We start from the raw sequence: 23,431 nt of genomic DNA, 5'->3' as shown, positions 1-23,431 counted from the left end.
CACTTCTAACGGTACAAGACGCACTATCTGGCTAGTTCACGCCGTGTTGTGTGCTTTCACGATATTTCAGCTATCACAGTTTCGTACTCGCAACAAAACAACACTATCTCGTTAGACAAGGTCGTTTTTTGTGGTTTCACGACGCTACCTAGCTTAAACTAACATAACCCAACCTAACTTAACCTTCGCAATTCTATCGTTAGAAAACGTTTTACTCGCTACTTTACAATGCTTTCTGCAACATTACGACGGTTTCGTGCGTTTTCACATTAGATGTTGCAGTTTCCGACTTGTAATGGTGAAAAACACTGCATCTCAATAGCTGACTATGCTTAATGCGGTTTTACAACGCTTCATAACTTAACCTAACCTAACCTTCGCACTTCTATCTAATAAACGCTCTGTTAACCTGTTTCGCTCACAATTACGATATTTGCATGACCTCACAGTTTTTCACCAACTTAATACAGTACAGAAAGCTGTATCTCGCTAAATGACATCGTTATTCAAGGTTTCACGCTGCTTGCATGTGCTTTCACGAGAATATCACAATATAGCAGTTTCGCACTTGTAACGGTACAAGACGCGCTATCTAGCTAGTTCACGCCGTGTTGTGTGCTTTCACAATGTTTCAGCTATCACAGTTTCGTACTCGCAAAAAAACAACACTATCTCGTTAGACGAGGTCGTTTTTGGTGGTTTCACGACGCTACCAAGCTTAAACTAACATAACCCAACCTAACCTAACCTTCACAATTCTATCGTTAGAAAACGTTTTACTCGCTACTTTACAATGCTTTCTGCAACATTACGACGGTTTCGTGCGCTTTCACAATAGATGTCGCAGTTTCCGACTTGTATTGGTGATAACACTGCATCTGAATAGCTGACATTGCTTAATGCGGTTTTACAACGCTTCATAACTTAACCTAACCTAACCTTCGCACTTCTATCTAATAAACGCTCTGTTACACTGTTTCGCTCACAATTACGATATTTGCATGACCTAACAGTTTTTCACCAACTTAGTACAGTACAGAAAGCTGTATCTCGCTAAATGACATCGTTATTTAAGGTTTCATGATGCTTGCATGCGCTTTACGAGAATATCACGATATAGCAGTTTCGCACTTGTAACGGTACAAGACGCACTATCTAGCTAGTTCACGCCGTGTTGTGTGCTTTCACAATGTTCCAGCTATCACAGTTTCGTACTCGCAAAAAAACAACACTATCTCGTTAGACGAGGTCGTTTTTGGTGGTTTCACGACGCTACCTAGCTTAAACTAACATAACCCAACCTAACCTAACCTTCACAATTCTATCGTTAGAAAACGTTTAACTCGCTACTTTACAATGCTTTCTGCAACATTACGACGGTTTCGTGCGTTTTCACATTAGATGTCGCAGTTTCCGACTTGTAATGGTGAAAAACAGTGCATCTCAAGAGCTGACTATGCTTAATGCGGTTTTACAAAGCTTCATAACTTAACCTAACCTAACCTTCGCACTTCTATCTAATAAACGCTCTGATACACTGTTTCGCTCACAATTACGATATTTGCAAGACCTCACAGTTTTTCACCAACTTAGTACAGTACAGAAAGCTGTCTCTCGCTAAATGACATCGTTATTTAAGGTTTCACGCTGCTTGCATGTGCTTTCACGAGAATATCACAATATAGCAGTTTCGCACTTGTAACGGTACAAGACGCACTATCTAGCTAGTTCACGCCGTGTTGTGTGCTTTCACAATGTTTCAGCTATCACAGTTTCGTACTCGCAAAAAAACAACACTATCTCGTTAGACGAGGTCGTTTTTGGTGGTTTCACGACGCTACCTAGCTTAAACTAACATAACCCAACCTAACCTAACCTTCACAATTCTATCGTTAGAAAACGTTTAACTCGCTACTTTACAATGCTTTCTGCAACATTACGACGGTTTCGTGCGTTTTCACATTAGATGTTGCAGTTTCCGACTTGTAATGGTGAAAAACACTGCATCTCAATAGCTGACTATGCTTAATGCGGTTTTACAACGCTTCATAACTTAACCTAACCTAACCTTCGCACTTCTATCTAATAAACGCTCTGTTACACTGTTTCGCTCACAATTACGATATTTGCATGACCTCACAGTTTTTCACCAACTTAGTACAGTACAGAAAGCTGTATTTCGCTAAATGACATCGTTATTTAATGTTTCATGATGCTTGCATGCGCTTTCACGAGAATATCACAATATAGCAGTTTCGCAGTTGTAACGGTACAAGACGCACTATCTGGCTAGTTCACGCCGTGTTGTGTGCTTTCACGATATTTCAGCTATCACAGTTTCGTACTCGCAACAAAACAACACTATCTCGTTAGACAAGGTCGGTTTTTGTGGTTTCACGACGCTACCTAGCTTAAATTAACATAACCCAACCTAACTTAACCTTCGCAATTCTATCGTTAGAAAACGTTTTACTCGCTACTTTACAATGCTTTCTGCAACATTACGACGGTTTCGTGCGTTTTCACATTAGATGTTGCAGTTTCCGACTTGTAATGGTGAAAAACACTGCATCTCAATAGCTGACTATGCTTAATTCGGTTTTACAACGCTTCATACCTTAACCTAGCCTAACCTTCGCACTTCTATCTAATAAACGCTCTGTTAACCTGTTTCGCTCACAATTACGATATTTGCATGACCTCACTGTTTTTCACCAACTTAGTACAGTACAGAAAGCTGTATCCTGCTAAATGACATCGTTATTCAAGGTTTCATGATGCTTGCTTGCGCTTTCACGAGAATATCACAATATAGCAGTTTCGCACTTGTAACGGTACAAGACGCACTATCTAGCTACTTCACGCCGTGTTGTGTGCTTTCAAATGTTTCAGCTATCACAGTTTCGTACTCGCAAAAAAACAACACTATCTCGTTAGACGAGGTCGTTTTTGGTGGTTTCACGACGCTACCTAGCTTAAACTAACATAACCCAACCTAACCTAACCTTCACAATTCTATCATTAGAAAACGCTTTACTCGCTACTTTACAATGCTTTCTGCAACATTACGACGGTTTCATGCGCTTTCACATTACATGTCGCAGTTTCCGACTTGTATTGGTGATAACACTGCATCTGAATAGCTGACATTGGTTAATGCAGTTTTACATTGCTTCATAACTTAACGTAACCTAACCTTCGCACTTCTATTTAATAAACGCTCCGATACACTGTTTCGCTCACAATTACGATATTTGCATGACCTCACAGTTTTTCACCAACTTAGTACAGTACACAAAGCTGTATCTTGCTAAATGACATTGTTATTAAAGGTTTCACGCTGCTTGCATGTGCTTTCACGAGAACATCACAATATAGCAGTTTCGCACTTGTAACGGTACAAGACGCACTATCTGGCTAGTTCACGCCGTGTTGTGTGCTTTCACGATATTTCAGCTATCACAGTTTCGTACTCGCAACAAAACAACACTATCTCGTTAGACAAGGTCGTTTTTTGTGGTTTCACGACGCTACCTAGCTTAAACTAACATAACCCAACCTAACTTAACCTTCGCAATTCTATCGTTAGAAAACGTTTTACTCGCTACTTTACAATGCTTTCTGCAACATTACGATGGTTTCGTGCGTTTTCACATTAGATGTTGCAGTTTCCGACTTGTAATGGTGAAAAACACTTCATCTCAATAGCTGACTATGCTTAATGCGGTTTTACAACGCTTCATAACTTAACCTAACCTAACCTTCGCACTTCTATCTAATAAACGCTCTGTTAACCTGTTTCGCTCACAATTACGATATTTGCATGACCTCACAGTTTTTCACCAACTTAATACAGTACAGAAAGCTGTATCTCGCTAAATGACATCGTTATTTAAGGTTTCACGCTGCTTGCATGTGCTTTCACGAGAATATCACAATATAGCAGTTTCGCACTTGTAACGGTACAAGACGCGCTATCTAGCTAGTTCACGCCGTGTTGTGTGCTTTCACAATGTTTCAGCTATCACAGTTTCGTACTCGCAAAAAAACAACACTATCTCGTTAGACGAGGTCGTTTTTGGTGGTTTCACGACGCTACCAAGCTTAAACTAACATAACCCAACCTAACCTAACCTTGACAATTCTATCGTTAGAAAACGTTTTACTCGCTACTTTACAATGCTTTCTGCAACATTACGACGGTTTCGTGCGCTTTCAAAATAGATGTCGCAGTTTCCGACTTGTATTGGTGATAACACTGCATCTGAATAGCTGACATTGCTTAATGCGGTTTTACAACGCTTCATAACTTAACCTAACCTAACCTTCGCACTTCTATCTAATAAACGCTCTGTTACACTGTTTCGCTCACAATTACGATATTTGCATGACCTAACAGTTTTTCACCAACTTAGTACAGTACAGAAAGCTGTATCTCGCTAAATGACATCGTTATTTAAGGTTTCATGATGCTTGCATGCGCTTTACGAGAATATCACGATATAGCAGTTTCGCACTTGTAACGGTACAAGACGCACTATCTAGCTAGTTCACGCCGTGTTGTGTGCTTTCACAATGTTTCAGCTATCACAGTTTCGTACTCGCAAAAAAACAACACTATCTCGTTAGACGAGGTCGTTTTTGGTGGTTTCACGACGCTACCTAGCTTAAACTAACATAACCCAACCTAACCTAACCTTCACAATTCTATCGTTAGAAAACGTTTTACTCGCTACTTTACAATGCTTTCTGCAACATTACGACGGTTTCGTGCGTTTTCACATTAGATGTTGCAGTTTCCGACTTGTAATGGTGAAAAACACTGCATCTCAATAGCTAACTATGCTTAATGCGGTTTTACAACGCTTCATAACTTAACCTAACCTAACCTTCGCACTTCTATCTAATAAACGCTCTGTTACACTGTTTTGCTCACAATTACAATAATTGCATGCCCTCCCAGATTTTCACCAACTTAATACAGTACAGAAAGCTGTATCTCGCTAAATGACATCGTTATTTAAGGTTTCACGCTGCTTGCATGTGCTTTCACGAGAATATCACAATATAGCAGTTTCGCACTTGTAACGGTACAAGACGCGCTATTTAGCTAGTTCACGCCGTGTTGTGTGCTTTCACAATGTTTCAGCTATCACAGTTTCGTACTCGCAAAAAAACAACACTATCTCGTTAGACGAGGTCGTTTTTGGTGGTTTCACGACGCTACCTAGCTTAAAATAACATAACCCAACCTAACCTAACCTTCACAATTCTATCGTTAGAAAACGTTTTACTCGCTACTTTACAATGCTTTCTGCAACATTACGACGGTTTCATGCGCTTTCACAATAGATGTCGCAGTTTCCGACTTGTATTGGTGATAACACTGCATCTGAATAGCTGACATTGCTTAATGCAGTTTTACAACGCTTCATAACTTAACCTAACCTAACCTTCGCACTTCTATCTATTAAACGCTCTGTTACACTGTTTCGCTCACAATTACAATATTTGCATGACCTAACAGTTTTTCACCAACTTAGTACAGTACAGAAAGCTGTATCTCGCTAAATGACATCGTTATTTAAGGTTTCATGATGCTTGCATGCGCTTTCACGAGAATATCACGATATAGCAGTTTCGCAATTGTAACGGTACAAGAGGCACTATCTAGCTAGTTCGCGCCGTGTTGTGTGCTTTCACAATGTTTCAGCTATCACAGTTTCGTACTCGCAACAAAACAACACTATCTCGTTAGACGAGGTCGTTTTTGGTGGTTTCACGACGCTACCTAGCTTAAACTAACATAACCCAACCTAACCTAACCTTCACAATTCTATCATTAGACAACGTTTTACTCGCTACTTTACAATGCTTTCTGCAACATTACAACGGTTTCATGCGCTTTCACAATAGATGTCACAGTTTCCGACTTGTACTGGTGAAAAACAATGCATCTCAATAGCTAACATTGTTTCTTGCGGTTTTATGATGCTTCAAGTCTTGACCTAACCTTCGCACTTGTACGTAAAAGGCTCTCTTACACTGTTTTGTTCACACTTATTATATTTGCATGACCTCACAGTTTTTCACCAACTTAGTACAGTACAGAACGCTGTATCTCGCTAAATGACATCGTTATTTAAGGTTTCACGTTGTTTGCATGCGCTTTCACGAGAATATCACAATATAGCAGGTTCGCTATTGTAACGGTACAAGACGCACTATCTGGCTAGTTCGCGCCGTGTTGTGTGCTTTCACAATGTTTCAGCTATAACAGTTTCGTACTCGCAACAAAACAACACTACCTCGTTAGACGAGGTCGTTTGTGATGGTTTCACGACGCTACCTAGCTTAAACTAACATAACCCAACCTAACCTAACCTTCACAATTCTATCGATAGAAAACGTTTTACTCGCTACTTTACAATGCTTTCTGCAACATTACGACAGTTTCATGCGCTTTCACAATAGATGTCGGAGTTTCCGACTTGTATTGGCGATAACACTGCATCTGAATAGCTGACATTGGTTAATGCAGTTTTACAACGCTTCATAACTTAACCTAACCTAACCTTCGCACTTCTATCTAATAAACGCTCTGTTACACTGTTTCGCTCACAATTACGATATTTGCATGACCTCACAGTTTTTCACCAACTTAATACAGTACAGAAAGCTGTATCTCGCTAAATGACATCGTTATTTAAGGTTTCACGCTGCTTGCATGTGCTTTCACGAGAATATCACAATATATCAGTTTCGCACTTGTAACGGTACAAGACGCACTATCTAGCTAGTTCACGCCGTGTTGTGTGCTTTCACAACGTTTCAGCTATCACAGTTTCGTACTCGCAAAAAAACAACACTATCTCGTTAGACGAGGTCGTTTTTGGTGGTTTCACGACGCTACCTAGCTTAAACTAACATAACCCAACCTAACCTAACCTTCACAATTCTATCGTTAGAAAACGTTTTACTCGCTACTTTACAATGCTTTCTGCAACATTACGACTGTTTCGTGCGTTTTCACATTAGATGTTGCAGTTTCCGACTTGTAATGGTGAAAAACACTGCATCTCAATAGCTGACTATGCTTAATGCGGTTTTACGACGCTTCATAACTTAACGTAACCTAACCTTCGCACTTCTATCTAATAAACGCTCTGTTACACTGTTTTGCTCACACTTATTATATTTGCATGACCTCACAGTTTTTCACCAACTTAGTACAGTACAGAACGCTGTATCTCGCTAAATGACATCGTTATTTAAGGTTTCACGTTGTTTGCTTGCGCTTTCACGAGAATATCACAATATAGCAGGTTCGCAATTGTAACGGTACAAGACGCACTATCTGGCTAGTTCGCGCCGTGTTGTGTGCTTTCACAATGTTTCAGCTATCACAGTTTCGTACTCGCAACAAAACAACACTACCTCGTTAGACGAGGTCGTTTTTGGTGGTTTCACGACGCTACCTAGCTTAAACTAACATAACCTAACCTAACCTAACCTTCACAATTCTATCGATAGAAAACGTTTTACTCGCTACTTTACAATGCTTTCTGCAACATTACGACAGTTTTATGCGCTTTCACAATAGATGTCACAGTTTCCGACTTGTATTGGTGATAACACTGCATCTGAATAGCTGACATTGGTTAATGCAGTTTTACAACGCTTCATAACTTAACCTAACCTAACCTTCGCACTTCTATCTAATAAACGATCTGTTACACTGTTTCGCTCACAATTACGATATTTGCATGACCTCACAGTTTTTCACCAACTTAATACAGTACAGAAAGCTGTATCTCGCTAAATGACATCGTTATTTAAGGTTTCACGCTGCTTGCATGTGCTTTCACGAGAATATCACAATATAGCAGTTTCGCAGTTGTAACGGTACAAGACGCACTATCTAGCTAGTTCACGCCGTGTTGTGTGCTTTCACAATGTTTCAGCTATCACAGTTTCGTACTCGCAAAAAAACAACACTATCTCGTTAGAGGAGGTAGTTTTTGGTGGTTTCACGACGCTACCTAGCTTAAAATAACATAACCCAACCTAACCTAACCTTCACAATTCTATCGTTAGAAAACGTTTTACTCGCTACTTTACAATGCTTTCTGCAACATTACGACGGTTTCGTGCGTTTTCACATTAGATGTTGCAGTTTCCGACTTGTAATGGTGAAAAACACTGCATCTCAATAGCTGACTATGCTTACTGCGGTTTTACAACGCTTCATAACTTAACCTAACCTAACCTTCGCACTTCTATCTAATAAACGCTCTGTTAACCTGTTTCGCTCACAATTACGATATTTGCATGACCTCACAGTTTTTCACCAACTTAGTACAGTACAGAAAGCTGTATCCTGCTAAATGACATTGTTATTTAAGGTTTCATGATGCTTGCTTGCGCTTTCACGAGAATATCACAATATAGCAGTTTCGCACTTGTAACGCTACAAGACGCACTATCTAGCTACTTCACGCCGTGTTGTGTGCTTTCACAATGTTTCAGCTATCACAGTTTCGTACTCGCAAAAAAACAACACTATCTCGTTAGACGAGGTCGTTTTTGGTGGTTTCACGACGCTACCTAGCTTAAACTAACATAACCCAACCTAACCTAACCTTCACAATTCTATCATTAGAAAACGTTTTACTCGCTACTTTACAATGCTTTCTGCAACATTACGACGGTTTCATTCGCTTTCACAATACATGTCGCAGTTTCCGACTTGTATTGGTGATAACACTGCATCTGAATAGCTGACATTGGTTAATGCAGTTTTACAATGCTTCATAACTTGACCTAACCTTCGCACTTCTATCTAATAAACGCTCTGATACACTATTTCGCTCACAATTACGATATTTGCATGACCTCACAGTTTTTCACCAACTTAGTACAGTACAGAAAGCTGTATCTCGCTAAATGACATCGTTATTTAAGGTTTCATGATGCTTGCATGCGCTTTACGAGAATATCACGATATAGCAGTTTCGCACTTGTAACGGTACAAGACGCACTATCTAGCTAGTTCACGCCGTGTTGTGTGCTTTCACAATGTTTCAGCTATCACAGTTTCGTACTCGCAAAAAAACAACACTATCTCGTTAGACGAGGTCGTTTTTGGTGGTTTCACGACGCTACGTAGCTTAAACTAACATAACCCAACCTAACCTAACCTTCACATTTCTATCGTTAGAAAACGTTTTACTCGCTACTTTACAATGCTTTCTGCAACATTACGACGGTTTCGTGCGTTTTCACATTAGATGTTGCAGTTTCCGACTTGTAATGGTGAAAAACACTGCATCTCAATAGCTAACTATGCTTAATGCGGTTTTACAACGCTTCATAACTTAACCTAACCTAACCTTCGCACTTCTATCTAATAAACGCTCTGTTACACTGTTTTGCTCACAATTACAATAATTGCATGCCCTCCCAGATTTTCACAAACTTAATACAGTACAGAAAGCTGTATCTCGCTAAATGACATCGTTATTTAAGGTTTCACGCTGCTTGCATGTGCTTTCACGAGAATATCACAATATAGCAGTTTCGCACTTGTAACGGTACAAGACGCGCTATCTAGCTAGTTCACGCCGTGTTGTGTGCTTTCACAATGTTTCAGCTATCACAGTTTCGTACTCGCAAAAAAACAACACTATCTCGTTAGACGAGGTCGTTTTTGGTGGTTTCACGACGCTACCTAGCTTAAAATAACATAACCCAACCTAACCTAACCTTCACAATTCTATCGTTAGAAAACGTTTTACTCGCTACTTTACAATGCTTTCTGCAACATTACGACGGTTTCATGCGCTTTCACAATAGATGTCGCAGTTTCCGACTTGTATTGGTGATAACACTGCATCTGAATAGCTGACATAGCTTAATGCAGTTTTACAACGCTTCATAACTTAACCTAACCTAACCTTCGCACTTCTATCTAATAAACGCTCTGTTACACTGTTTCGCTCACAATTACGATATTTGCATGACCTAACAGTTTTTCACCAACTTAGTACAGTACAGAAAGCTGTATCTCGCTAAATGACATCGTTATTTAAGGTTTCATGATGCTTGCATGCGCTTTCACGAGAATATCACGATATAGCAGTTTCGCAATTGTAACGGTACAAGAGGCACTATCTAGCTAGTTCGCGCCGTGTTGTGTGCTTTCACAATGTTTCAGCTATCACAGTTTCGTACTCGCAACAAAACAACACTATCTCGTTAGACGAGGTCGTTTTTGGTGGTTTCACGACGCTACCTAGCTTAAACTAACATAACCCAACCTAACCTAACCTTCACAATTCTATCATTAGACAACGTTTTACTCGCTACTTTACAATGCTTTCTGCAACATTACAACGGTTTCATGCGCTTTCACAATAGATGTCACAGTTTCCGACTTGTACTGGTGAAAAACAATGCATCTCAATAGCTAACATTGTTTCTTGCGGTTTTATGATGCTTCAAGTCTTGACCTAACCTTCGCACTTGTACGTAAAAGGCTCTCTTACACTGTTTCGTTCACACTTATTATATTTGCATGACCTCACAGTTTTTCACCAACTTAGTACAGTACAGAACGCTGTATCTCGCTAAATGACATCGTTATTTAAGGTTTCACGTTGTTTGCATGCGCTTTCACGAGAATATCACAATATAGCAGGTTCGCAATTGTAACGGTACAAGACGCACTATCTGGCTAGTTCGCGCCGTGTTGTGTGCTTTCACAATGTTTCAGCTATCACAGTTTCGTACTCGCAACAAAACAACACTACCTCGTTAGACGAGGTCGTTTGTGATGGTTTCACGACGCTACCTAGCTTAAACTAACATAACCCAACCTAACCTAACCTTCACAATTCTATCGATAGAAAACGTTTTACTCGCTACTTTACAATGCTTTCTGCAACATTACGACAGTTTCATGCGCTTTCACAATAGATGTCGGAGTTTCCGACTTGTATTGGTGATAACACTGCATCTGAATAGCTGACATTGGTTAATGCAGTTTTACAACGCTTCATAACTTAACCTAACCTAACCTTCGCACTTCTATCTAATAAACGCTCTGTTACACTGTTTCGCTCACAATTACGATATTTGCATGACCTCACAGTTTTTCACCAACTTAATACAGTACAGAAAGCTGTATCTCGCTAAATGACATCGTTATTTAAGGTTTCACGCTGCTTGCATGTGCTTTCACGAGAATATCACAATATATCAGTTTCGCACTTGTAACGGTACAAGACGCACTATCTAGCTAGTTCACGCCGTGTTGTGTGCTTTCACAACGTTTCAGCTATCACAGTTTCGTACTCGCAAAAAAACAACACTATCTCGTTAGACGAGGTCGTTTTTGGTGGTTTCACGACGCTACCTAGCTTAAACTAACATAACCCAACCTAACCTAACCTTCACAATTCTATCGTTAGAAAACGTTTTACTCGCTACTTTAATATGCTTTCTGCAACATTACGACGGTTTCATGCGCTTTCACAATAGATGTCGCAGTTTCCGACTTGTATTGGTGATAACACTGCATCTGAATAGCTGACATTGCTTAATGCAGTTTTACAACGCTTCATAACTTAACCTAACCTAACCTTCGCACTTCTATCTAATAAACGCTCTGTTAGACTGTTTCGCTCACAATTACGATATTTGCATGACCTCACAGTTTTTCACCAAATTAATACAGTACAGAAAGCTGTATCTCGCTAAATGACATCGTTATTTAAGGTTTCACGCTGCTTGCATGTGCTTTCACGAGAATATCACAATATAGCAGTTTCGCACTTGTAACGGTACAAGACGCACTATCTAGCTTGTTCACGCCGTGTTGTGTGCTTTCACAATGTTTCAGCTATCACAGTTTCGTACTCGCAAAAAACAACACTATCTCGTTAGACGAGGTCGTTTTTGGTGGTTTCACGACGCTACCTAGCTTAAACTAACATAACCCAACCTAACCTAACCTTCACAATTCTATCGTTAGAAAACGGTTTACTCGCTAATTTACAATGCTTTCTGCAACATTACGACGGTTTCGTGCGTTTTCACATTAGATGTTGCAGTTTCCGACTTGTAATGGTGAAAAACACTGCATCTCAATAGCTGACTCTGCTTAATGCGGTTTTACAACGCTTCATAACTTAACCTAACCTAACCTTCGACCTTCTATTTATTAAACGCTCTGTTACACTGTTTTGCTCACAATTACAATATTTGCATGCCCTCCCAGTTTTTCACCAACTTAGTACAGTACAGAACGCTGTATCTCGCTAAATGACATCGTTATTTAAGGTTTCACGTTGTTTGCATGCGCTTTCACGAGAATATCACAATATAGCAGGTTCGCAATTGTAACGGTACAAGACGCACTATCTGGCTAGTTCGCGCCGTGTTGTGTGCTTTCACAATGTTTCAGCTATCACAGTTTCGTACTCGCAACAAAACAACACTACCTCGTTAGACGAGGTCGTTTTTGGTGGTTTCACGACGCTACCTAGCTTAAACTAACATAACCCAACCTAACCTAACCTTCACAATTCTATCGTTAGAAAACGTTTTACTCGCTACTTTACAATGCTTTCTGCAACATTACGACGGTTTCAGGCGCTTTCACAATAGATATCGCAGTTTCCGACTTGTAATGGTGAAAAACACTGCATCTCAATAGCTAACTATGCTTAATTCGGTTTTACAACGCTTCATAACTTAACTTAACCTAACCTTCCCACTTCTATCTAATAAACGCTCTGTTACACTGTTTTGCTCACAATTACAATATTTGCATGCCCTCCCAGTTTTTCACCAACTTAGTACAGTTCAGAACGCTGTACCTCGCTAAATGACATCGTTATTTAAGGTTTCACGTTGTTTGCATGCGCTTTCACGAGAATATCGCAATATAGCAGGTTCGCAATTGTAACGGTACAAGACGCACTATCTGGCTAGTTCGCGCCGTGTTGTGTGCTTTCACAATGTTTCAGCTATCACAGTTTCGTACTCGCAACAAAACAACATTACCTCGTTAGACGAGGTCGTTTTTGGTGGTTTCACGAAGCTACCTAGCCTAAACTAACATAGCCCAACCTAACCTAACCTTCACAATTCTATCGTTAGAAAACGTTTTACTCGCTACTTTACAATGCTTTCTGCAACATTACGACGGTTTCATGCGCTTTCACAACAGATGTCGCAGTTTCCGACTTGTATTGGTGATAACACTGCATCTGAATAGCTGACATTGCTTAATGCAGTTTTACAACCTTCGTAACTTAACCTAACCTAACCTTCGCACTTCTATCTAATAAACGCTCTGTAACACTGTTTCGCTCACAATTACAATATTTGCATGACCTAACAGTTTTTCACCAACTTAGTACAGTACAGAAAGCTGTATCTCGCTGAATGACATCGTTATTTAAGGTTTCACGTTGTTTGCATGCGCTTTCACGAGAATATCACAATATAGCAGGTTCGCAATTGTAACGGTACAAGACGCACTATCTGGCTATTTCGCGCCGTGTTGTGTGCTTTCCCAATGTTTCAGCTATCACAGTTTCGTACTCGCAAAAAAACAACACTACCTCGTTAGAGGAGGTCGTTTTTGGTGGTTTCACGACGCTACCTAGCTTAAAGTAACATAACCCAACCTAACCTAACCTTCACAATTCTATCGTTAGAAAACGTTTTACTCGCTACTTTACAATGCTTTCTGCAACAATACGACGGATTCATGCGCTTTCACAATAGATGTCGCAGTTTCCGACTTGTTTTGGTGATAACACTGCATCTGAATAGCTGACATTGGTTAATGCAATTTTACAACGCTTCATAACTTAACCTAACCTAACCATCGCACTTCTATCTATTAAACGCTCTGTTAACCTGTTTCGCTCACAATTACGATATTTGCATGACCTCACAGTTTTTCGCCAACTTAGTACAGTACAGAACGCTGTCTCGCTAAATGACATTGTTATTTAAGGTTTCACGTTGCTTGCATGCGCTTTCACGAGAATATCACAATATAGCAGTTTCGCACTTGTAACGGTACAAGACGCACTATCTAGCTAGTTCAAGCCGTGTTGTGTGCTTTCACAATGTTTCAGCTATCACAGTTTCGTACTCGCAACAAAACAACACTACCTCGTTAGACGAGGTCGTTTTTGGTGGTTTCACGACGCTACCTAGCTTAAACTAACATAACCCAACCTAACCTAACCTTCACAATTCTATCGATAGAAAACGTTTTACTCGCTACTTTACAATGCTTTCTGCAACATTACGACAGTTTCATGCGCTTTCACAATAGATGTCGCAGTTTCCGACTTGTATTGGTGATAACACTGCATCTGAATAGCTGACATTGGTTAATGCAGTTTTACAACGCTTCATAACTTACCTAACCTAACCTTCGCACTTCTATCTAATAAACGCTCTGTTACACTGTTTCGCTCACAATTACGATATTGCATGACCTCACAGTTTTTCACCAACTTAATACAGTACAGAAAGCTGTATCTCGCTAAATGACATCGTTATTTAAGGTTTCACGCTGCTTGCATGTGCTTTCACAAGCATATCACAATATAGCAGTTTCGCACTTGTAACGGTACAAGACGCACTATCTAGCTAGTTCACGCCGTGTTGCGTGCTTTCACAATGTTTCAGCTATCACAGTTTCGTACTCGCGAAAAAACAACACTATCTCGTTAGACGAGGTCGTTTTTGGTGGTTTCACGACGCTACCTAGCTTAAACTAACATAACCCAACCTAACCTAACCTTCACAATTCTATCGTTAGAAAACGTTTTACTCGCTACTTTACAATGCTTTCTGCAACATTACGACGATTTCGTGCGTTTACACATTAGATGTTGCAGTTTCCGACTTGTAATGCTGATAACACTGCATCTGAATAGCTGACATTGCTTAATGCGGTTTTACAACGCTTCATAACTTAACCTAACCTAACCTTCGCACTTCTATCTAATAAACGCTCTGTTACACTGTTTTGCTCACAATTACAATATTTGCATGCCCTCCCAGTTTTCACCAACTTAGTACAGTACAGAACGCTGTATCTCGCTAAATGACATCGTTATTTAAGGTTTCACGTTGTTTGCATGCGCTTTCACGAGAATATCTCAATTAGCAGGTTCGCAATTGTAACGGTACAAGACGCACTATCTGGCTAGTTCGCGCCGTGTTGTGTGCTTTCACAATGTTTCAGCTATCACAGTTTCGTACTCGCAACAAAACAACACTACCTCGTTAGACGAGGTCGTTTTTGGTGGTTTCACGACGCTACCTAGCTTAAACATAACCCAACCTAACCTAACCTTCACAATTCTATCGTTAGAAAACGTTTTACTCGCTACTTTACAATGCTTTCTGCAACATTACGACGGTTTCATGCGGTTTCACAATAGATGTCGCAGTTTCCGACTTGTATTGGTGATAACACTGCATCTGAATAGCTGACATTGCTTAATGCAGTTTTACAACGCTTCATAACTTAACCTAACCTAACCTTCACACTTCTATCTAATAAACGCTCTGTTACACTGTTTCGCTCACAATTACGATATTTGCATGACCTCACAGTTTTTCACCAACTTAATACAGTACAGAAAGCTGTATCTCGCTAAATGACATCGTTATTTAAGGTTTCACGCTGCTTGCATGTGCTTTCACGAGAATATCACAATATAGCAGTTTCGCACTTGTAACGGTACAAGACGCACTATCTAGCTTGTTCACGCCATGTTGTGTGCTTTCACAATGTTTCAGCTATCACAGTTTCGTACTCGCAAAAAAACAACACTATCTCGTTAGACGAGGTCGTTTTTGGTGGTTTCACGACGCTACCTAGCTTAAACTAACATAACCCAACCTAACCTAACCTTCACAATTCTATCGTTAGAAAACGGTTTACTCGCTAATTTACAATGCTTTCTGCAACATTACGACGGTTTCGTGCGTTTTCACATTAGATGTTGCAGTTTCCGACTTGTAATGGTGAAAAACACTGCATCTCAATAGCTGACTCTGCTTAATGCGGTTTTACAACGCTTCATAACTTAACCTAACCTAACCTTCGACCTTCTATTTATTAAACGCTCTGTTACACTGTTTTGCTCACAATTACAATATTTGCATGCCCTCCCAGTTTTTCACCAACTTAGTACAGTACAGAACGCTGTATCTCGCTAAATGACATCGTTATTTAAGGTTTCACGTTGTTTGCATGCGCTTTCACGAGAATATCACAATATAGCAGGTTCGCAATTGTAACGGTACAAGACGCACTATCTGGCTAGTTCGCGCCGTGTTGTGTGCTTTCACAATGTTTCAGCTATCACAGTTTCGTACTCGCAACAAAACAACACTACCTCGTTAGACGAGGTCGTTTTTGGTGGTTTCACGACGCTACCTAGCTTAAACTAACATAACCCAACCTAACCTAACCTTCACAATTCTATCGTTAGAAAACGTTTTACTCGCTACTTTACAATGCTTTCTGCAACATTACGACGGTTTCAGGCGCTTTCACAATAGATATCGCAGTTTCCGACTTGTAATGGTGAAAAACACTGCATCTCAATAGCTAACTATGCTTAATTCGGTTTTACAACGCTTCATAACTTAACTTAACCTAACCTTCCCACTTCTATCTAATAAACGCTCTGTTACACTGTTTTGCTCACATATACAATATTTGCATGCCCTCCCAGTTTTTCACCAACTTAGTACAGTACAGAACGCTGTATCTCGCTAAATGACATCGTTATTTAAGGTTTCACGTTGTTTGCATGCGCTTTCACGAGAATATCACAATATAGCAGGTTCGCAATTGTGACGGTACAAGACGCACTATCTAGCTAGTTCACGCCGTGTTGTGTGCTTTCACAATGTTTCAGCTATCACAGTTTCGTACTCGCAACAAAACAAGACTATCTCGTTAGACGAGGTCGTTTTTGGTGGTTTCACGACGCTACCTAGCTTAAATTAACATAACCCAACCTAACTTAACCTTCGCAATTCTATCGTTAGAAAACGTTTTACTCGCTACTTTACAATGCTTTCTGCAACATTACGACGGTTTCGTGCGTTTTCACATTAGATGTTGCAGTTTCCGACTTGTAATGGTGAAAAACACTGCATCTCAATAGCTAACTATGCTTAATTCGGTTTTACAACGCTTCATAACTTAACCTAACCTTCGCACTTCTATCCAATAAACGCTCCGTTAACCTGTTTCGCTCACAATTACGATATTTGCATGACCTCACAGTTTTTCACCAACTTAGTACAGTACAGAACCCTGTCTCGCTAAATGACATCGTTATTTAAGGTTTCACGTTGCTTGCATGCGCTTTCACGAGAATATCACAATATAGCAGGTTCGCAATTGTAACGGTACAAGACGCACTATCTGGCTAGTTCGCGCCGTGTTGTGTGCTTTCACAATGTTTCAGCTATCACAGTTTCGTACTCGCAAAAAACAACACTATCTCGTTAGACGAGGTCGTTTTTGGTGATTTCACGACGCTACCTAGCTTAAACTAACATAACCCAACCTAACCTAACCTTCACAATTCTATCGTTAGAAAACGTTTTACTCGCTACTTTACAATGCTTTCTGCAACATTACGACGGTTTCATGCGCTTTCACAACAGATGTCGCAGTTTCCGACTTGTATTGGTGATAACACTGCATCTGAATAGCTGACATTGCTTAATGCAGTTTTACAACGCTTCGTAACTTAACCTAACCTAACCTTCGCACTTCTATCTAATAAACGCTCTGTAACACTGTTTCGCTCACAATTACAATATTTGCATGACCTAACAGTTTTTCACCAACTTAGTACAGTACAGAAAGCTGTATCTCGCTAAATGACATCGTTATTTAAGGTTTCACGTTGTTTGCATGCGCTTTCTCGAGAATATCACAATATAGCAGGTTCGCAATTGTAACGGTACAAGACGCACAATCTGGCTAGTTCGCGCCGTGTTGTGTGCTTTCACAATGTTTCAGCTATCACAGTTTCGTACTCGCAAAAAAACAACACTACCTCGTTAGACGAGGTCGTTTTTGGTGGTTTCACGACGCTACCTAGCTTAAACTAACATAACGCAGCCTAACCTAACCTTCACAATTCTATCGTTAGAAAACGTTTTACTCGCTACTTTACAATGCTTTCTGCAACAATACGACGGATTCATGCGCTTTCACAATAGATGTCGCAGTTTCCGACTTGTTTTGGTGATAACACTGCATCTGAATAGCTGACATTGGTTAATGCAGTTTTACAACGCTTCATAACCTAACCTAACCTAACCATCGCACTTCCATCTATTAAACGCTCTGTTAACCTGTTTCGCTCACAATTACGATATTTGCATGACCTCACAGTTTTTCGCCAACTTAGTACAGTACAGAACGCTGTCTCGCTAAATGGCATCGTTATTTAAGGTTTCACGTTGCTTGCATGCGCTTTCACGAGAATACCACAATATAGCAGTTTCGCACTTGTAACGGTACAAGACGCACTATCTAGCTAGTTCACACCGTGTTGTGTGCTTTCACAATGTTTCAGCTATCACAGTTTCGTACTCGCAACAAAACAACACTATCTCGTTAGACGAGGTCGTTTTTGGTGGTTTCATGACGCTACCTAGCTTAAACTAACATAACCCAACCTAACCTAACCTTCACAATTCTATCGTTAGAAAACGCTTTACTCGCTACTTTACAATGCTTTCTGCAACATTACGACGGTTTCGTGCGTTTTCACATTAGATGTTGCAGTTTCCGACTTGTAATGGTGAAAAACACTGCATCTCAATAGCTGACTATGCTTAATGCGCTTTTACAACGCTTCATAACTTAACCTAACCTAACCTTCGCACTTCTATCTAATAAACGCTGTGTTAACCTGTTTCGCTCACAATTACGATATTTGCATGACCTTACAGTTTTTCACCAACTTAGTACAGTACAGAACGCTGTCTCGCTAAATGACATCGTTATTTAAGGTTTCACGTTGCTTGCATGCGCTTTCACGAGAATATCACAATATAGCAGTTTCGCACTTGTAACGGTACAAGACGCACTATCTAGCTAGTTCACGCCGTGTTGTGTGCTTTCACAATGTTTCAGCTATCACAGTTTCGTACTCGCAACAAAACAACACTATCTCGTTAGACGAGGTCGTTTTTGGTGGTTTCATGACGCTACCTAGCTTAAACTAACATAACCCAACCTAACCTAACCTTCACAATTCTATCGTTAGAAAACGCTTTACTCGCTACTTTACAATGCTTTCTGCAACATTACGACGGTTTCGTGCGTTTTCACATTAGATGTTGCAGTTTCCGACTTGTAATGGTGAAAAACACTGCATCTCAATAGCTGACTATGCTTAATGCGCTTTTACAACGCTTCATAACTTAACCTAACCTAACCTTCGCACTTCTATCTAATAAACGCTGTGTTAACCTGTTTCGCTCACAATTACGATATTTGCATGACCTTACAGTTTTTCACCAACTTAGTACACTACAGAACGCTGTCTCGCTAAATGACATCGTTATTTATGGTTTCACGTTGCTTGCATGCGCTTTCACGAGAATATCACAATATAGCAGTTTCGCACTTGTAACGGTACAAGACGCACTATCTAGCTAGTTCACGCCGTGTTGTGTGCTTTCACAATGTTTCAGCTATCACAGTTTCGTACTCGCCACAAAACAACACTACCTCGTTAGACGAGGTCGTTTTTGGTGGTTTCACGACGCTACCTAGCTTAAACTAACATAACCCAACGTAACCTAACCTTCACAATTCTATCGTTAGAAAACGTTTTACTCGCTACTTTAAATTGCTTTCTGCAACATTACGACGGTTTCATGCGCTTTCACAACAGATGTCGCAGTTTCCGACTTGTATTGGTGATAACACTGCATCTGAATAGCTGACATTGCTTAATGCAGTTTTACAACGCTTCGTAACTTAACCTAACCTAACCTTCGCACTTCTATCTAATAAACGCTCTGTAACAATGTTTCGCTCACAATTACGATATTTGCATCACCTAACAGATTTTCACCAACTTAGTACAGTACAGAAAGCTGTATCTCGCTAAATGACATCGTTATTTAAGGTTTCACGTTGTTTGCATGCGCTTTCACGAGAATATCACAATATAGCAGGTTCGCAATTGTAACGGTACAAGACGCACTATCTAGCTAGTTCACGCCGTGTTGTGTGCTTTCACAATGTTTCAGCTATCACAGTTTCGTACTCGCAACAAAACAACACTATCTCGTTAGACGAGGTCGTTTTTGGTGGTTTCAAGACGCTACCTAGCTTAAACTAACATAACCCAACCTAACCTAACCTTCACAATTCTATCGTTAGAAAACGTTTTACTCGCTACTTTACAATGCTTTCTGCAACAATACGAGGGATTCATGCGCTTTCACAATAGATGTCGCAGTTTCCGACTTGTTTTGGTGATAACACTGCATCTGAATAGCTGACATTGGTTAATGCAGTTTTACAACGCTTCATAACTTAACCTAACCTAACCATCGCACTTCTATCTAATAAACGCTGTGTTAACCTGTTTCGCTCACAATTACGATATTTGCATGACCTTACAGTTTTTCACCAACTTAGTACAGTACAGAATGCTGTCTCGCTAAATGACATCGTTATTTATGGTTTCACGTTGCTTGCATGCGTTTTCACGAGAATATCACAATATAGCAGTTTCGCACTTGTAACGGTACAAGACGCACTATCTAGCTAGTTCACGCCGTGTTGTGTGCTTTCACAATGTTTCAGCTATCACAGTTTCGTACTCGCAACAAAACAACACTATCTCGTTAGACGAGGTCGTTTTTGGTGGTTTCAAGACGCTACCTAGCTTAAACTAACATAACCCAACCTAACCTGACCTTCACAATTCTATCGTTAGAAAACGCTTTACTCGCTACTTTACAATGCTTTCTGCAACATTACGACGGTTTCGTGCGTTTTCACATTAGATGTTGCAGTTTCCGACTTGTAATGGTGAAAAACACTGCATCTCAATAGCTAACTATGCTTAATTCGGTTTTACAACGCTTCATAACTTAACCTAACCTTCGCACTTCTATCCAATAAACGCTCCGTTAACCTGTTTCGCTCACAATTACGATATTTGCATGACCTCACAGTTTTTCACCAACTTAGTACAGTACAGAACCCTGTCTCGCTAAATGACATCGTTATTTAAGGTTTCACGTTGCTTGCATGCGCTTTCACGAGAATATCACAATATAGCAGGTTCGCAATTGTAACGGTACAAGACGCACTATCTGGCTAGTTCGCGCCGTGTTGTGTGCTTTCACAATGTTTCAGCTATCACAGTTTCGTACTCGCAAAAAACAACACTATCTCGTTAGACGAGGTCGTTTTTCGTGATTTCACGACGCTACCTAGCTTAAACTAACATAACCCAACCTAACCTAACCTTCACAATTCTATCGTTAGAAAACGTTTTACTCGCTACTTTACAATGCTTTCTGCAACATTACGACAGTTTCGTGCGTTTTCACATTAGATGTTGCAGTTTCCGACTTGTAATGGTGAAAAACACTGCATCTCAATAGCTGACCATGCTTAATGCAGTTTTACAACGCTTCATAACTTAACCTAACCTAACCTTCGCACTTCTATCTAATAAACGCTCTGTTACACTGTTTCGCTCACAATTACGATATTTGCATGACCTAGCAGTTTTTCACCAACTTAGTACAGTACAGAAAGCTGTATCTCGCTAAATGACATCGTTATTTAAGGTTTCATGATGCTTGCATGCGCTTTCACGAGAATATCACAATATAGCAGTTTCGCACATGTAACTGTACAAGACGCACTATCTAGCTAGTTCACGCCGTGTTGTGTGCTTTCACAATGTTTCAGCTATCACAGTTTCGTACTCGCAAAAAACAACACTATCTCGTTAGACGAGGTCGTTTTTGGTGATTTCACGACGCTACCTAGCTTAAACTAACATAACCCAACCTAACCTAACCTTCACAATTCTATCGTTAGAAAACGTTTTACTCGCTACTTTACAATGCTTTCTGCAACATTACGACGGTTTCGTGCGTTTTCACATTAGATGTTGCAGTTTCCGACTTGTAATGGTGAAAAACACTGCATCTCAATAGCTGACCATGCTTAATGCGGTTTTACAACGCTTCATAACTTAACCTAACCTAACCTTCGCAATTCTATCTAATAAACGCTCTGTTACACTGTTTTGCTCACAATTACAATATTTGCATGCCCTCCCAGTTTTTCACCAACTTAGTACAGTACAGAACGCTGTATCTCGCTAAATGACATCGTTATTTAAGGTTTCACGTTGTTTGCATGCGCTTTCACGAGAATATCACAATATAGCAGGTTCGCAATTGTAACGGTACAAGACGCACTATCTGGCTAGTTCGCGCCGTGTTGTGTGCTTTCACAATGTTTCAGCTATCACAGTTTCGTACTCGCAACAAAACAACACTACCTCGTTAGACGAGGTCGTTTTTGGTGGTTTCACGACGCTACCTAGCTTAAACTAACATAACCCAACCTAACCTAACGTTCACAATTCTATCGTTAGAAAACGTTTTACTCGCTACTTTACAATGCTTTCTGCAACATTACGACGGTTTCATGCGCTTTCACAACAGATGTCGCAGTTTCCGACTTGTATTGGTGATAACACTGCATCTGAATAGCTGACATTGCTTAATGCAGTTTTACAACGCTTCGTAACTTAACCTAACCTAACCTTCGCACTTCTATCTAATAAACGCTCTGTAACACTGTTTCGCTCACAATTACAATATTTGCATGACCTAACAGTTTTTCACCAACTTAGTACAGTACAGAAAGCTGTATCTCGCTAAATGACATCGTTATTTAAGGTTTCACGTTGTTTGCATGCGATTTCTCGAGAATATCACAATATAGCAGGTTCGCAATTGTAACGGTACAAGACGCACTATCTGGCTAGTTCGCGCCGTGTTGTGTGCTTTCACAATGTTTCAGCTATCACAGTTTCGTACTCGCAAAAAAACAACACTACCTCGTTAGACGAGGTCGTTTTTGGTGGTTTCACGACGCTACCTAGCTTAAACTAACATAACGCAGCCTAACCTAACCTTCACAATTCATTTCATTTCATTTCATTTATTTTATTCGGACATTTCCGCAGAAATGCCCACGAAGGGGGCAAAAGGAGAGTGTGTCTCCTGACTTGGCCCCTCTTCGTGAGGCACCTCGGGCAGGTAGAGCAGGACAGTACAAAACACCATAACATATTTT

This window comes from Rhipicephalus microplus, chromosome X, assembly GCF_043290135.1.
Source record: "Rhipicephalus microplus isolate Deutch F79 chromosome X, USDA_Rmic, whole genome shotgun sequence".
NCBI classification, from domain to species: Eukaryota; Metazoa; Arthropoda; class Arachnida; order Ixodida; family Ixodidae; genus Rhipicephalus; species Rhipicephalus microplus.
Note: the sequence above shows the minus strand (reverse complement) of the source record.